General features: G+C 39.2%; 1 protein-coding gene across 8 annotated transcripts in view; it reads left to right on the forward strand.

Annotated features, from left to right (window-relative positions):
• Window positions 1-15861, forward strand: part of Unc5d (unc-5 netrin receptor D) — a 524519-nt gene that overhangs the window by 314031 nt on the left and 194627 nt on the right. The gene's annotated exons all lie outside the window — the stretch shown is intronic.

Below are 15861 nucleotides of genomic sequence, written 5' to 3' on the forward strand. Positions count from 1 at the left end.
CTGCACAAAGGTACCACATGCGCCTACAGAAGCAGAACTGCAGGCATACTTTCTGAGCCCCAGTGCACAAAGAACAAAGTTCCGTGTTTAAAAGTTAAGAGTTTAGACCATGAAAGCAGTCTATTAAACCATGCATGGAGCCCTGTGCAATTACATGGAACATAACCTCTGTGAAGCCAGCTCTGAAACATCAGTCGTATGTGTAGCAGTTGTATAAGAAAGGAAATAACTGGTCCTGGAAGCCTAGGGAAACCCTGAAATTGTATCATAGAAGATTTTGGAGAGGGCCATTTTTCCTACAAAGCCAGCAGCAGTATCACTGGATCTTGGTACTAAGGCAAAAAGTTTTGAGTAGTGCTGGGAAATAGACGGGACCAATATTGAATCAGTGTTCTTGCTATAGCAGTGCCCTGTGCAGTACACATGGAGAAGAAAGGTGCATGTGTCTGGCGATGACATTTGAGAATATATAGTTATGTTAAATGTCTAGATAAGATGGATAGTAGGGTTGTTTATGCATTTTGAGATAGCAAGAGTGAAGGGTCTTGCTCTATTGGTAGAGTGCTAATCTAGCATTCAAGAGGTTCTAAATTCACTCTCTCACACTCCATAATCTTAGTACTCTGAAAGTAAATACAGGTTCTAGGTCATCTAGCTAAATGGAGAGCCATGTCAACATTAAAAATTATCTCAAACAAATTTTTCACATATTAGACTTCAATAAACTTTACAGCTTGCTACCTAGAATTTTCTTAAGCTATTTACTGAGAATCTTCATGTTGACACTGATGCTGGTTACTGACACCACTCATTCTGCATTTATCTCTATGATCTTGTCCCACTCAACAGTTGGATTTAACTAGAGAAGTGCATCATTAGACTGTTTTGTATGTTTTGTACTTCTTGAGCCAAGTGGCAAAGAGCAGTCATCCCATGGGAAACGTTGATAGGTGGAGATACTGTCAACCTAGCCTGGGAAGCAGTTCTAAAGCACTTACATTTTTAACAGATAGGAACTCACTTTAAAATTATGATAACAAGGATAAAACAGTAAGACTACAGTCACCTGCTAATGTGATTACACGTCATGTGCAAGACAACTATGTCTAAATGTTTGCACAACTGACCTTATAACAGACCTATTTATAGAAATCATTCAGATACCTGGAGCTGTGGGTGCATAACAACATTGATGTCAGTGGCAACATGAATTCTACAGTTCCATTATAATTTTCTATAATGTGTACTGTACACACTGTCCTTTAGTGATATATTTCATATCACTATATACATTAGATGCATACATTTGTAGAATTATTTTTATGGTACCTTTTATTCCTTCATCTTCCTTATTAAGCACATTTATGACATTGCTATAGTGTAATTATATGAAATTATTGATAGAATACTATATCCAACTTAAATAACTATTCCTTCTGCACCAATGTACAGAAATGTTGTTTTGTAACAGAACTCTAGTAATCATAATACAGTTGGGTGTGATGCCTCCTTTGCTTCTTGGAACCCAGTTGATTCTTTAGTCTTCTTTTGTTCTTGTGACAGAGTTTGGAAGCATAACAGTCAGTTATTTTGTCTATTGTCCCTCAGTATATTCTTTTTCATGGTACAAGATAAAAGTAGCCACACAAAAGGGAGATATCTTTGTCTGAATTGTTTAACGTAGAAATAAATGATAGTAAAGAATTAAAACTCATTAAGAATTCACATTGATTATGAATAGCCCATTGAAGCAGTTGCGGGGAGCGATGCTAAGTAAAGCATGTGTTGCCCAGGCATGAGAACTGAAGTTCAGATACCCAGCAGCCCCATAAAAATCTGACCCTGGAGGTGTGCATTCTGGATTATATTCCAGAAATCTAAAGGCAAAGGCAAGAGGATCTTTGGAGTTTACTGGCTAGCCTGTGTAGCCACTTGGAGAGCTCCAAGTTTAGTGAGAGAGCCTGACTCAAAACTTAAGGTCAAGAACTGTTGAAGGAGGCTGCTTGTTTGTTCCTGGCTGCCTGGCTAGCTTAGACTCAAAATAATCACACAGAAACTGTATTAATTAAATCACTGCTTAGCCCATTAGCTCTAGCTTCTTATTGGTTAATTCTTACATATTAATTTGACCCATTTCTATTAGTTTGTGTATCACCACATGGCAGTGGCTTACCGGCAAAGTTTCAGCATATCTGACTCTGGTGGCTTCATGGTTTCTCTCGGACTCTGCCCTTCTTTCTCTCAGCATTCATTTCTGTCTTCCTCTGCCTTCCTAAGTTCTGCCCTGCTATGGGCCCAAAGCAGTTTCTTTTTTCATTAATGGTAATCACAGCATACAGAGGAAAATCCCACATCAAAGAACTACCAAGGAAGATACCTAATGTCAACTTTTGACATGTTAGATCATTTTCAACTATGTCCTCAAAAATGCTATCTGAATGACAGGCACTACTAAAGCCACAAGATCAGTGTTGTCCATCTGTCTGAAGCCCTCATTATCCATAGGATTTTAGGGTCCTGCAGTACTAACCCTTGGTGGCTCAAGTGGCTTATGATAAATTGTACTGGCACCTCCTACCATATTCTGAAAGTCACCTTTGGATTGCTTATAGTTCCGTGAATATATTGAACAAATGTTTTCTGAAAGGCTTAGGACCAGAAATTTTCAAGTTTGAGAGTCTATTAGATGTTAGGGTAACTGCATATACTTTATTCATTGAACATCTCCAACCCATACGTTCAAAATCAGAAAGGCTCCAAACAAATCACAATTTTTTTGATTAGCAGATATAGGATTATTTTGTACTGGAAATTCTTTTGTTGTTGCTGGAGCTGTTCAACCTTTCTTATGTGAGTCTCTATAAATTATTGTATTCTGCTTTATTGTTTAAACTTTAGGGAATAACAATGAAAATGTGTATATTCTATACAGATACAATTTATTTTTAGTAATTTTTTTAGTAATTTCAAACCTACTTACATTTACTTTGCAAATGTGAAGCCCATGAATATAGCATGGTGAATACTTCTCTTAGGCAATATAAATAATTAGGTATGGGACAAGATACTAAATTTGAATGAATTTTTAGGCTAGAATTGTAAAGATCATAGGCACTTGGTGTGACACATCTTAGATGTCACCCATGGTTGGGTCTGTCTCCCTTTCCAGTAGATACTCTTGAGCATGAAAAAATGAAACCTCTCAGAAACTGTGTTTCTGTGAACAAAGAGCAACACTTTCTACAATACTAATAGAAATTTGTCTTCTTTTTCTTAACAGATGCATGTTTATGAAAGACAACCTTAAATATGGGGTCTACTGAAAAGAAATGTGTTGGGGATAAATGAAATTTCCTTAGATAATATTCTTTTATGCTATTTATTGCCAGTTATTATTTTACCAGAAAGAGTTTGCAGAAACGTAGTCACTGCTTTTCAATGAAATCTCAGGTTAATTCTGTCTGCTATTCCTTTAGTGAAATTCACCTTGAATTTCTCAAAGATGGCCATTTCTTTAAAAACTTGAGTAAAGCCTTATTGCAAGGAGAATATAGATTTTACTTCAGTCAATATTCGATCTTTCCACTAAGTAAACCTTCCAGCAAACCAGCAGTTAGAAAACAAAACAACCAAACAATAACAACACAAAGAAATGAAGTCTCTTCATCTTTGCATACTTTTGTGCGTAGTGATTCTTCTTACACAGTGTCACATCTTTTTCTGCCTAAGTAGGGAAAGCCAAGATTGTATTCCAGGAATTTCTGAAATAGCAGCTTAGGTTGCTGACATAAGGGAAGAATTGAGCATCTGTGAATAGTTCAGGAACTGAATGTTCTAGGTATCCCAAGAAGAAAATATTGTTTCTTTCTTTGAAGAGTTCATAGTGTAATGAGAGAGATAAACTTATAAATAAAGATTTTCAGTAGTGCCTGACTACTGCTATATTCAGTGTGCATGAGGAGTCTGCCAGGACAGCTGCTGATCTCAGGGTCCCAAGATATACTTCTTGAGTTACTAAGAAACATAATTCTTGAAGAAGAAACTAATTTTTGAGGAAGACTGAGATTTATCTGGAAAATAATTAACATGAGTGTGTGGCTACTGAAATATGAAATTGAAGAGGTAAAGTAGGGAATTTTAGATACATTAGGTATGGGACGTTTTCTGATTAGGTTTCTGGATTAAGTAGCTGAATTTCTAGCTATTCTATTAAGTATAATTATGAATATAGCAGAAGAAATTATTTTCAGGAACTAAGTATGACATTTAGTGTTTGATTATAGTGTGTAAAGATGTGCATGACCCATGTGATAACCAAAGAACTATTTTTAGCCATGTAGTTTATTTGAGTCTGAAGCCCATGGTATAAGATAAACATCAAAGCCCTAACTTGGAGACCTTGGAACATGAGTAATTTGGATAATTTCCTACTGGAAATATAGGAGAAACAGTTTTCAGTAGGAACTCTTAAGGTACTTTTCCATTCTATGTGTTCTCCAGCTCTCAAACTGCTGGTGAGAAGAGAAAGGATGGTGAGCTGTGAGTGAAATTCCCTAAGAGGAGAGGGGAGAAAGAGAGAAGCCGATGAGGAAGGTAAAGATAAAAGCAGAAGAGAAGATAAGAGGTCCATGGCAAAGTGGAGATGGTTATGAGGAACAAATGGTCAAGATCAGTGTTATCTAAAGATTATGGAAAGATGTATCTATTGGTTTTGACATGAGAGCTGCTATTGAGAACAACCAATGAGAGAAGTGATATGAGATGTGTAGACTTAGGAATTAGCACAAAGATGTAAAGTTCAGAGGCTAGAGATGGGTGACTCTTTCCAAAAAGTTGGACTATGTAGGATAGGCTAGAGGTAACCACTTCAGGGCTAGATGATGCTCTAAGGTCAAAGTGAAGATTGTCTTTGTAAACATTTGCAGAGAAGGAATAGGAACAAAAGAGGAATGAAGAAATCAAATCAGAAAACCTGGACTAGACTTCTGGGCTCAGCCAACCAGCTTCAATTCTACTGATTGCTGAGACCCACCACAGATGATACTGACAGGGCAAACTCAGAAGCTCATTAATGCCCCAGTTTTCTTGCTTCTGTAATAGCTTCTCATGTGCTTTTAATAAGACATGAAAACTATTTTTGACTCTTCTTTCCTTCCATCACATAGCATTTAGCAACAAGTTTGGATAAATATGCCTCTTAAACATACTATAGATCTGTCTGTCTTATAATCACTGTTACTCTGGTCGACTTCCTCTTCTCCCCACTTCCACTCTATTGCCATAAGATTTATTTCCTACACAAAACCCGGAATGAGTTCTTTTAAACTCCAGTTAGTCATCTGTATCAACCCTCACCAAGGTCAGGGGCCGTTACAGAGGAGGAACAGAAAGATTTTAAGGGACAGAGTTTGATGGGAACAAAGTAAAACAGCATCTTTTGAACATGACTAGCTCGTTGCTCTCAAGAACTCACAGAAGTTGTGATTGCCTGCATAAGAACTGCACAAGATCGCACCAATTGGCAGTCTATCATGGAGGCAGGAAGAATGCTTTAGTCTCCACCCCAACTGAGAAGCTGTGCACAGCTGATAACTTTGGAGAAAGGGAGAGTCTGTTTCCCCTAAGAGCACAGTCCCTGGTAGGTCCACCATGCTCCAGTGGATTGTACCATCCTTGAGTACATGAGTAGCACAAATTGTCCTCATTAATTTATTCTCAAAAAAGATATAAAGTTGAGAAAGAGGGTGTAGGGATGGAGTTAGGGGCAATAGTGTATGTGAATGTGATCAAATTGCAGTCTGTAAAATTCTTAAAGAATCACTGTACCTTAGAAAAAAAATAAAGGACTGGATTATGCTATTCCTGCATCTCAACTCCCCCAAATGATTCTCCAAATGTACCACTGACTCTTGGAGAATTAACTCCACTTCTATACTTCAGCATTTCCTCTCTCTATGTGGATTTTTTTCTTCTTCTTCAGCTTTCTACAGTTGATCCTGTTTCAGAGCTGTTTTTTATTCTCTTTTCCTGGAAATTATCCACAAGAGCAAGTAGTTGGCTTTCTCTGTAGCTTTTATTTTATGGGTAATATTTAGTAGGTCTTCTTATAACATTTACTAGCAACTGTAGGTGTGGTTCTAACAAGTTTTGGTCTAAATGATTACTTGGATGCGCCATGATGTGGTAGCATAGGGTTAAGGAAAGCAAATGGGTTTCCTTCTTCCCACAGATGTATTATGGGGCCAGGCCTGGTGCTAAGTACTCAGTGGATATTCTGCTGTCTCAATACTCATGACACTTGCCAAATGTTGTCCTAGCTGACCTTTCTCGCCTCAGAGAGATTCGGGGTGAGTGAAAAATCAAAGATCGAACAATGCAGTTAAAATATATTTCTTCTTGCTGCAGGGTTGACTTTTCCTCTTTTGCCTCTTTCTTCCTTTTTTTTATTCCCTCTCTCTGCAGTCACGGTACTGAATCATAATGAGGAGGTGAGCATTGAATGCTTGGGGTTATTTTTAGGTCATTTCTTTTGAAACTCATCCCAAGTTCATAGCTCTCTAATTTCCTGTGGAGGGCTATGGAGGTCATGGAGGAAAGTCAGAGATGATTCTTCATGTCTGTGTCATTCTTAAAACTTGGTTCCATCAGCCATGGAGTTCATTGTGTATTGCAATGCTCATCAGGATGCCAGGCTGCAAGCCAGTGCTTGTAGGTGTGAATAAAGCACCTTCAAGTTGGGAATTCTAACAGGAGAAAGATGAACTGTGCATGGACTGCTTGGGAATTGAGTAGCCCAGAAAAGCTGATGATTTTGCCACTGTATCTGGTTTTTGTCTTGTTTCATCAAAAGTGCTTTGATTTGGTGGTTATCTGTATTCACCTAGAACTCAATTTTGCCATTAGCATTGCAAAAAGAGCAATCATGCTAACATGTGGAATATGGGACTTATCGGCAAGTTCTCCCTATAACATTCCACAAGGCATGATAAAAGAATATATAAAATATTCAATTACATTTACCTATTTTATTTAAACCCTAAAACATGCTATATTTTCACCTAATAACTTCTGAAGATTTTCGTATATTTTTCTGTCAATGATTGTTAAAAAGTTTTAGTATAATTCAGTGAAGCTTCAACTATCTTTCATGTATTGACTCAAATAATCAGTGTAACCAAGACTCAGAAATTCATTCCTTGTCACTTGGAGACAAAGCAAACACAAGAAACCCTTAACCTGTGTGTTTTATTAGTGTAGTGCTCCCACCTGTAACTGCCTCCTGGGGGAAAATAGTGCTGAGTGTTTCTTCAGTCACGTTGGTCATGCTGTGCACAGCACGTATACTACATATACCCACTAGACCAAGAAGATGTACCCATAAGCAGCTCCATACAGTGACCATTATGGAGTCTCATTCATAAGAATAAAGACCCCGAACTTATGTCGTATTGCTTGTCTGGGTACAACCTGATGCTAAAAAGAAGTAATCGGTACTGATAAGAGACAGGGAAAAGCACAAGAGAAACAAGCACTCGTGGCCATGGACAAGCTGAGATCACCCTGACAGAGTGCTGAGAGGAGACTGGCAGAGGTGGGGCAACATTATAGATGCAGAGCATGTGCTGGAAGGACTTAGAAGCCACCCAGATGATGGAGTTATGCTGCATCTCTTCCCGGCCATTTTACATGTGGTCATTATCTCATTCTCTTTCTTGAGATATGGTTCTCTGAAGACGGATTCATTCATTGAAGTCACAAGGTGAGGCATATTTGATTTCCACTTGTCTTAGATCTATAATTAAGATTTCTAGTTTCATACTTGTCACCCTATTCTCAGGTTTTGATGACTTCCTAACGCACTTCTATTTTTTATTTATTTATTTTTTTGCCCTTGTAAATAAGAGAAGTCAAACATATGTGCCAAACAATGTTCATTGCTGGGAGCAGCTCAGTCAAAAACAGGCAAAATTTTCAAAGTGCTTTCCCAAGCTGGCTACTCTTTCCAGCCACCACCAGGATCCCTACCGCTGGCAAAGCCAGACCTATTCTCCTCCATTGCCATTGCTACCTATTATTCTGTGCTACTGCAGAGGAAAGTAATGACACACAATGCTAGTGATAAAATGTTTTATGAATGACAGCCACCTCCCAGAAGGATGACATGGCACAAAGTTTCTCAAAGCCCTGAAATTATTTTACAAGCATGGCATCATCCTTGAGGAGCCTCTGTGGGCCGGGACTCCTTGCACTGGCCATGCCTCCCAGGGTGTCAGTAGGCAAAGTCAGCAGACTGTCGTGCTCTGGGGCGGAAGTCACATGGAGAATATGGAGAGTACCATGTTGACTCATCTGTGACAGACATGCTCTTCTTCTATTGCTGCTACTGAGTTTTCTAACAGAAGTCGGTTATAGCTGTAATACTCAGGGGGTTTCAGATAGACAGGGGAATGCCTCATCTATGCTGATGGCATGCAAGAATCTCTGTGTGGACGTCTGTCTTATGATCAGCTATCACTTGAGAACTCCTAAGAGCAGCAATTAGACCTGGAATAGCCAAGACAAGGTGACCTGAGTGGTGTGAATAGCCTGTGATAGATATGAGTCATCAGAACCTAAAGCAAAGCAGAAAGGTCTTAGCCAAGCTGGCCAGAGAGGCACAGAGCGTGTGCTGTCACCTGGCAGGGCGCTTGTCATATGCATCTCTGGGGACCTGGAGTCAGTAACGGACTTCTCAGGTCATTAGTGTTTAGGGCCCGAAGACTGCGGCAGAATCAAATAGAGGCACTGGGCCCTGACTTCCATTTTTACTGGGCATTTGCTATGTGTTTGAATCAGGTCTTTTATTACAACACAAGTCCTGCATTTGGCTGGGTTGCAAATTCCCTTTATGTATGACAAATGTGGTTTGTTGTTCCTTCTGAAAAAACAGGGTGGGAAAGATTCAAACCCGATTTGAAGCCAGTGTAGTTGGACAACTAATGGGACACCGTGTCATCCTCCTGCGTCTTAAAAAATGGCTTTGACTATGACCATTAAAAAATGGCTATGATTTTTCACTGGCTGATTTGGTTTGAATGAGTAAATTATTTTTATTTCATTGCATTAACTGCCAGAACAGTGAATGAGCCGATAAGTCCCTGGTGTTGCCGAGCAGCAGAGAACTATTATTCGGAATTGAATTTTTATTGATTTTCGTGTGCTACAATGACTTTTCTAACATAGTAGCATGAAAGGAAAATGAGAAAAAGGCCAAATAGGGCATGGGGTGAGGAAGAGGTGGCTGTTGTGTCCTATGGCCCAGCCTAAAATATGCCACTTTGGGGCAGGGGCGACTGACTCTGGATGACTCATTGCTGATTTATATGATTTATAAACAAGACACGTGCCTGGCTTCCTCACCTCCTGCTTCTCTTCCCTACCCCTCTTACTGTGGTTCTAGTCATCTTGAGACTTGTTGACATTCAGCTCTAGAAATAGACAGGGTAACAGAGCGCAGGGTAAAGTTACAGGAACAGAAAATGCAGTGACTTGGTTTATACTGATGGTCTCACACATGGGAATATCACGCACACACACACTTGCACACGCATGTGAAAAAGACAGTGAATAAGTACATCATTTTAACAACAGTCTTGTTATTAAAGATGTGTTATTAAACACATCTGCCCATGTTTTCTTCATCCTCTTCACTTCTGAGAACGTTATCAAGTGACAAGAGCTGAAATGGAAACTTATAAATAACTTAATTAATTCATCCTGTCATTTAACAAATACTCATCAGGAGACAGTAAATGCCATTCCAGGTACCAAGGTGTATTGCCTTCCTTACTGGAACAAAATGCCTACAGACAGATTTATTTTAGCTCTATTTTAAGGCAAGAAAGGAGTGGTGACTGAGGCCCAATTGTGTCTGGGAATTAGGAAGCAGAGAGAGACTTGAACTATTACTCTGAAACTCCACCTTTAGGACTTCTGCCCAGAAGATCTCACATCCTTTCTAGAGAAGATCTCACATCCAGCTAGAGTCTATGTGTTCAAAGACATGAACCTGGAGTAGGGGGCGTCCTGCATCTAAAGCAAAACACAGTTATGCGACAGTAAGTGAAAACAGATGAAAAGATTTCCCCCAGCCCCACCACTAAACTAAAATTGGAGGAGTGCTTGAATTCACGGGTCACTGAGTTTTGAAGGCAGTAGTGAAAGTGAGTGTGTGTGTGTGTGGTGTATGTGTGTATATCCATGCATGTATGAGCTGTAAGCATACATATATGTAGAAATCAGAGGATAGCCACAGATCATGTCCCTTCTGTGTCTTCTGACTTTGATTGGAAACAGGCTCTCTAGATGACATGGGACTTTGCCAAACAGTGTAGGCTAGTTTGCTGGCTTCTCTTCCGTCTCACTGTCCCTGGGATTATAAACTCGTGCCCCAGGCCAGGAATTTCCTGTGGGTTCTGCAGATCAGCACTCAGATCCTCCCACTTTCAGGGCCAAGCACTTGATGACTGAGACATCTCTCCAACCCCGGAGAACCACAATTTAAATCAGTGAAAACCAGACACTATCAATTCAGCCTAGAGTGTATTCTGTAAGATGGTGAGATCCTCCCTTTTAGCTTAAATCCTTTTCAGTGAAACGTCCCTCCAGGCACTCAGTTGAGTCACTGGGCTGCCTTTGAGGACCCTCTTCTTCCTTTGCCTCTTTTTCCTCATTCTACCTCTTAATTGCTTGTGTACTGTCTACCTTTGCTGTGAGAGCATGTGCAGTAAGTGAGCCAGGATGTGTATGGCACTTCCTCTTAAATACCTTCACTGTTTGACAGGGTCCAGTCCCTACTCAACACTGTGAAGGAAATGGCTGTAGCACATTTCTATGAACACTGATGTCACACAAAGGGAAGGGCTACCCAAGAAACAGTTTTACTTTTCAATTTTGTACTGTCATGTGGAAGTAGGCATATTCTGTAACAAGTACATATTTGCCTAGTGATTTTTCTCCAATATTAATAAATATATACTATATAATTTATGTATATATATATTATTGAGATACTATGCTATATTGTTTAGCATTTCATTGTCTATAAATTAAATCTTAAATACCATGACATTTGAATCTTTCATTTCTGCATAATATTCCATTGTATGAATGCACTAAATGATATTAACTATTACCACACTATTAAAGATTCAAAATTAACCTGTGATTCAGTGAGGGTTTGAGGCACTATTAACCTACACACATTTTTCTCCACATAGTTCTCTAATCATTTTCATAGCTATACTTGTAGGATTATAGAGTTGTATCAGTGAAACTTTAAAAATTATAGTGCTACTGCAATATCCATAGAACATGCGATTCTCTTAAATATAGAAATCAATAGTCATGAGTACAGTCACAGATCTATAACCATCATCCAGGGCAATTTTAGGTGTTTTTTTATATTAACCAAACGGTTATTATTAGTCTTCTTCCCTCACTCTAATTCAGCCTCATCTGACTCTTAACCTATTTATTTACTTTCCAACATTAGCACCTATTGTGGCTATTTCAAATAAATGGAATCATACAATATATAGCCTTTGGTGAATAGCTATATTCAATTAATATGGATTATGCATTTAAATTTAAGCCATGTCATATCATGAATTTAGTATTTTGCTTTTATTGAAAAAATAATCTATTATAGGTCACATATTGTGTATCTGTTTATCAGATAATTTCTTTTAATTGGACCTTGAAAAATAATTTGATCCATTTACAACTTGTTCTTCACATATACCTGGTCTTTTCTTCTAGTAATATTCAAGACTAGTGCAGCCAGATTTTATTTCTAACCAGGGAATTAAAATGAAGAAACAAATAAACAAAACTGTTTCACTTGAAAGAGGAAAGAGATATGTTGATAGTTGCTAAGCTAGCATTTCTGAAATAACTGTTTATACTGTCCCGTTGCTTATCTTTAGCCATTTGTGTCTTCTCTTTTATAAATGGTTTTCAACCCCTTTGTCATTTTATCTCAGCATATCTGTAATTTTCATTGTGCTTCATAAGAAATTTTTTAAGTTATTAAAGCCATTAACTTCACAGTGTTCTGCTTACAATGCTTTAGGAAAAATAATTTTATTTTTAACTAAATACCTGTCAATCATTTTCTTGATGGCTTGTTATTCAAGTTATAAGAAATTTCCCTTTTCTTGAGGTTCTGGAGATATTTTATTACTGCTGCTAAAATGTTTTTATTACTATGGCATGTATTTTAGTATAAAGCAAGACATAGACCTACATTTTTTTCTTCAGAAAGGTAATGACTCATTTTAATACCTTTCCCCACTTTATTTATCATGTACTAAATTATACTTTTTATTTGAGTGCCTCTGAAAATGCTCCACTTTATAATTAATTTGTATCTGATTTATGATAAAATCATCCCATATTAATCATCATAGCTTTATCACAGGCTGTAGTAATATATAAGACCTTAACCCTGTTGTATAGCCATTGCGCTTGAGACGGGTTTTTATGTATTCATATTTAATCTTTATAAAAACTATTTATAGCCAGGTTTGGTTACACATGCCTTTAGTCTCACAAAACAGTAGGCAGAGGCAGCTGGGTCTCTGTGAGTTCAAGGTTATCCAGGTCCATAAAGAGAATGACAGACCACACAGGGCTACATAGTGAGACCCTGACTCTAAAAATAAAACGCTATGTTCAGCAATGATCGTGCCTGCCTTTAATTCCAGCATTCGGGAGGCAGAGACAGTTGGGTCTTTGTGAGTTCGAGCCCAACCTTGACTATAGAGTGAGTCCCATGGCAGGCTCCAAAGCTACAGGGAAACTCTATCTCAGGAAGAAAGGCAGGCAGGCAGGCAGGCAGGAAGGAAGGAAGGAAGGAAGGAAGGAAGGAAGGAAGGAAGGAAGGAAGGAAGGAAGGAGAAAAGAAATTCATGTAGTATGAATTATTATCCTATTACAGGTTCAGAGACTAAGGCAAAGAGAATTTAAGGTATTTGTTGAATGAAGGTGTTCATAGTGTCATGTTAGATTCGAACACAATTGTTTGATCTCAAATTTTAATGTATCCTCAATGCCCTATTTTAGCTTCTTAGTTGTTATTTCCTTTTGATGTCACAGAACTTGAATTAGAAATTCTTAAAGACGGATATTGCTTCTGGACCTTCTGGTCCGTCAGTTCTACAGTTCCCTTATTCTGTGCAGCCATCCATTTGTTTATATGTCTGGAGATAGCTTGCCCATTATTAGAACGTGTGTGGGTCCCTGTGTGTGTGCTTATAGATCTAGAAAAACTGCTGTTACTTAGATTGTCTATTCAGAAACTAATTAGTTTGCATGGCCTGGCGTGAGAGTCCTAGATAGAACAGGAGGCATTGGCTGCTGTATCAAAGAGTCTATTTCTGTAATTTTGAATATGTTCAGGGACTAAATGGGATCTATATGTGGGCTCCTTTTTTTAATATTCACAGATGCAACCTCCTTGGGAGGACAGGCCAAGCCCCAGACTTGGGTTTGAATCAGAAAAAAACTAAAGTCAGGGGTTTTCTTATGTGAAGTGATATCTGTCTCTTGATGGGGTACCTGTTAATACTGATGGATTCATCCTTGTAGACTTTATCTGCCCTTCCCCCATGTTCCTCCATCTTTAGTTTTTTTTTCTCTATACCTTGAAGAATGATAATGCATTTCCTGATGAACTCTTCAAATGATTCCAAGTATTATTGGGATGCAAAAGCAGGATAACTTGGTCCTCACTTGGATCTGATTCTTCCATATGAAATCTACTAGAGATCCCCCAATACCTTCTTTGTAGAAAATAAACAGATCCCAGTGTCAGTAAAGGGTATTCCATTTGAGGAAAAATGGCCTCACTGAGGGTGTTTTTCTGCCTGTTGATGCAGTTAGTATAAAGTAAGGGTAACCATTTATTACTGTCATAGTTAGGATTGTATTGCTGTAAAGAGACACCATGAACAGGCAACTCTTAAAAAAGAAAACATTTTAATGAGGCTGGCTTACAGCTTCACAGGTTTAGACCATTATCCTTTTGGCGGTATGCAGGCAGACATGGCGCTGGAGAAGGAACTGAGAGTTCTAAATCTAGATCTGCCACCCTACCTAATAGTGCCACTCACTGTGGGCCAAGTGTTCAAACACATGCATCATCGGGAGCCATTTCTGTTCAAACACCACAATTACCATTTTCATTTGTGCTGGGTAAAGACAAGAATCATTATCCGAAGAATGTGTTGAAATTCCTGCTGTTATATTTTTGTGGCTTACTTGGTTAAACACAGAGAATTAACGGTCGCAAAACTGAGATGATCATTTGCTTGCACTGGGTAAGACGCCTGTCAGCAGCGAAATTGACCAAGGAGGTAGAAAGCAATGGGGAGGACAACACAGAAATCATGCCATCCACCTGACAGTCCTTTCCAGTACCACCCTGGCGTCTTCCTGTTGAACTCCATTTTGTTCCCGTAGATGAGTTTGAAATAATTCCGATCAGTGAGGCCCTTCTTCTTGAAAGAGAGTTTCAACTCAGCTCTCTCTTGAATGACAGCAAAACATGTCCTGCAGTGGGCTTGTGCTTCGAACAGACTTCCAGCTCTGGACTTTATTCACTCCCTTTGTGCCTTGCTTTTGTTGGCAGTTTTGCGAGTCCATTACATGGAGAGTCAGGAGATCTGAGCCACTAGGACAATTTAAAGACTTTGGACAGAAGGAAGGTGCCTCTAGAACTCAATTCTGGACAGCAACGAATGAGAAGGTGGATTTACATTCCAGAGACGTGAAAAGCGCTCTGAATATACAGATATTGTTCATCTCTGGGAGCAAAAGCATTCAGAGAGACGTGAATATGTGCATGGCTGAACTAGTTATTCATCGAGTGTTTTTGACTTGCTAAAAGCAAGTTTAATGTATTTATACAATTTATAAAGATGCAACTGTTTCTGGAGCTCTGCTCTTTACAGAGGACATATTTCATGTGACTGTAAGCACCGAAGAAAATTAAATCAATAAATCCACAGCCTATAATTTGAGATACTCCATTGGAAGAAAGAATACGTTGTCAAGGAGGGAGGAGACAATGCTTTTCATGGAGGAGGGATTGTAGACCAGCTTCCCTGGCTCGGCTGTCCTGCACGTCCAGGTGACAGGAGAATTACCTTGTTCAGGAAGAGCATCAGAGTGTTGTGCTGACACCTCCCGAGGAGCCAGGGCCAGCTGCCTACCCTTTACAAAGGCAGAGGAGAAAGCTATGCAAATGAAGCTGGCGCTCTCCTGGCTGCACTGGCCTCTTCTCCTAGCAGCCTTGCTGGTTGGCAGTCGGGCTGAGTGTCAGGAAGCAGATGAGTTTTCCCCTCTCGCTGGCACTGATGCGTTCTGTGACCACTGGCAAGCCAATTAACCTCCGCAAGTGTCACCTCTCCATGTGTAAAAGGTTAATAGTGCGGCTTGTTTGCAAAGTGCCCGGAGCCCTGTGTGAAGGGCACTGCCCGGCGTACCCAGCATGGCTGCTTGACTAGAGGGTCTTGCGTTTCTTAATTATATGTCCGGTTGGGTAGGTTATGGATTTTTGTTGTGACTGGCGATGGCCCTTTCTCCCTTGTTACAAATAAAAAGACTAATAGGTGATCTCACTCTATTACTGTCTTCTACAGCTCCCCAGAGGGTTAAAGGAATGACAGAGGTTACAGATTAATAATGTATTCTTCAGCGAACAAGAAAAAAAATCATGCGCATCTCAACTTCATAATGGCTGAGGACAGTAATTTATTAGGCCAAGTGTTTCATTGGATGCTTAACAGATAATGCTGGCAAACACTCATGAAATTATGA

Source organism: Myodes glareolus, chromosome 23 (genome assembly GCF_982192425.1).
Source record: "Myodes glareolus chromosome 23, mMyoGla1.1, whole genome shotgun sequence".
NCBI lineage: Eukaryota > Metazoa > Chordata > Mammalia > Rodentia > Cricetidae > Myodes > Myodes glareolus.